Raw genomic sequence first — 2,759 nt, forward strand, 5'->3', positions numbered from 1 at the left:
CAGCATACAAACGAATACAGTGTTACAGTTGACTTTTCCCTTCCAATTCTGTAATTCCATCAATTGGGATCTATTACAAACTTCAAAAGATTGAAGCTTTCACTTCCCCACGGATTTTATAGGCAGAAGTTCATTGAGGGGAAAAGAAATCCTCAAAGTTTCAACCAATCAGATAGCTGGCCTTAGCAGGGGGAAAAAACATGCTATTCAAAAACTCAGCTTGCACTGTCCCCTTTCTTCTAATCAACTTTCAGAACAGTAAAGAATACATCAACTCTGTCCATTAACAGTTGCAATCACTACCTTTGCGGACATTCTCAGGATGTTCAGGACAGAAAGAACTTATATAAAACTGAGCAACACTTGAAATCACTGTCAGAAAACTGACACAAAATGCAAACAAATTGTTTGTGCTGGACAAAAGCACAAATAACACTGGCGCTTCAAGTTTCTTGTGGAGAGACTGGACATTTGCTGACATTCTCAGGGTGATCAGGACAAAAAGAGCTTATATAAAACTGAGCAACACTTGAAATCACTGTCAGAAAACTGACACAAAATGCAAACAAATTGTTTGTGCTGGACAAAAGCACAAATAACACTTAAACACTCATGCTAAAAGTTTCTTGTGGAGAGACTGGACCTTTGCTGACATTTTAAGGATGTCAAGCTCAAGAAACAGCTTCTGAAATACTTCAAACGTATATTTCAGTTTCAGTGGGTAACTTAAGTTGACAGCATAGATGACACCCATGAGTAGGAGGCAAGCGTTTGACACACTTCCGCAGTCCTCCAGAACTTCTGTCCCCTCAATGATGACTGACACTTACACGGGATCTTGGTTTTCCTGTGCCACGTTGGGATGGATGACGGTGATCTTCATCATGTGATTACTGCAGTCCTCTTTCACTGCTTCTTGGCTGACGTCCTGTGAAAACAAATAAGCCACAATTAGAAATAACTAAGAATAGATTCCAAGTAAAAGAAAAGGTAAAGAGAAATTTTTTTTAAATAAAAACAAAGAGGTATACTCAATTTAGTGTACTCAAATCATACAATATTCATATGGCACTTTTCATACGTAAAGTTACACATCGTGCTTCACAGAGGCTGACCCTGAGACAAAGAAAGTCACTTTTGGGGGCCATCCAGACTGAGAGGGGTCAACGCCCATGACCACAGGGAGTGCCGCCACAGTGACCACCCTGGCCCGGGCAGACAGGAGGCTCCGCACAGAGGTGCAGAGCCCTCCAGCCACCCAGGCTGGAGCTGTCCATGGGATGGCACCTGTGTTGGTAGACCAGAACTACTCCCAGTGTGGAAGGTCCCCATGGGGGAAACAGTGTAGCTGAAAACTAAATTAAATTAAATACTCTTTTGCTCATAAAATAAAGTTAATAAGTGATCGTTAAATAGTCCGAAAAACAGAGACAAAAGGCAAGTTAAAGTTTAAGATAGATAAGATAAAGATTAAATATGATTTAAAAAATAAAGGGTAAGAGCATAAAAAGAATTTAAGAAATCAGTTAAAAGCCTGATTAAAAATATGCATCTTGAGTCTCTTAAAAAACATCACAAGTGTAGAGAATCTTTGACCTTCAATATAATATCACAAGTGAAGACCAGATTATAAGGCTAGACAATCATTTTAATATGGTCATGATGATCATCAGATACCTGATAGTCTTTGATCAGCTCCTCTCCACTCTCTCCAAGGTACTCAACTAAGCAACGGATGATAATGTCCCTTCTGCCATCGACATGATGCTATTAAACACAAAAAAAACATAACATATGTAACATACATACATACATAACAGCACATACAGATGTAAACAGAAAGTTACCCAATGGGGAATGTAAGCCTGCAACTGCATTCTAACGATGTGAAGTGTGCAACTTAACAAGAATTTCTTAACGATGTGTGTTGAGACAAGTTGACAAGAGTCAATGTCTAGTGCATGTCATAATCTGTGGGTCCAGAAACTCTGTCTCTGCCCAGTGAGGGAAGTTTTCTGCCTCATCAATGGACCTACAAATGAATTTTTCGCAACATAACAGTACCTTCCTATCACAAAATGAACCAGGCAAGGACAGGAATTCCCACACGCAAGGGTAATATTTTGGGAAATGATTGTATTGGAGTCTATGGGCAGTAGGAAGGGATCTCGCTGCACTCAGAGGGTCAAAATTCTATAAATGTCTCTGCTTTTGAGCGCATATTAAGGGAGAGATGACATGTTTGTATACACTTGTGGAGAAAATCATGTGCATAAATTGTTAATTGTGGCCACAGTGACAGGATAAGGGAACAGTTTCAGACCAACACAGACACTGATCAGATTAAATAAAAGAGTGATACATTCTCAGTGTGTATGACCTCATCATTAGATTATGTAATTAAAATAATTTGAAATTTTACCTCATTCAGTGAGTCCAACATTGGTTTTATTTTGGTCCCTGCAGTCCCGCCCTTCCTCCGAAATATCTCCAGGAGTTTGGTGGTGTACCTGTCCAATCTGGACAAAAAGGTTCGCTCCAGATGCATCGTGGTTATTCGTTTAAACTCCTCTTTGATCTGAAATGAGAGATAAAAACACAAAATCATGTTAAAGATGACTCATGAGATCTCACATACACTTAGTTGCTGCATGAACAAGAACTGGATTTACCTGATTTTCACAGAACAGAGAAAGCCATCTCTCCAAGAGGTCTTGGATTGCGGGGTAATCCTGGACATGCCTCTGTTCTTCGCATAG

At 39.7% G+C, this 2,759-nt stretch overlaps 1 long non-coding RNA gene across 1 annotated transcript; it reads right to left on the minus strand.

The window, feature by feature from the left end:
- Window positions 1-578: 578 nt before the first annotated feature.
- On the minus strand, window positions 579-2,502 carry LOC127354578 (uncharacterized). The gene is made up of 3 exons (XR_007881590.1): window positions 2,423-2,502; window positions 1,678-1,767; window positions 579-928 (listed from the first exon to the last, which is right to left on the minus strand). It is a non-coding gene; the product is annotated as an uncharacterized LOC127354578 (long non-coding RNA).
- Window positions 2,503-2,759: the final 257 nt, after the last annotated feature.

The sequence above is a fragment of the Dicentrarchus labrax genome, unplaced genomic scaffold (genome assembly GCF_905237075.1).
Source record: "Dicentrarchus labrax unplaced genomic scaffold, dlabrax2021, whole genome shotgun sequence".
Taxonomy (NCBI): Eukaryota; Metazoa; Chordata; class Actinopteri; family Moronidae; genus Dicentrarchus; species Dicentrarchus labrax.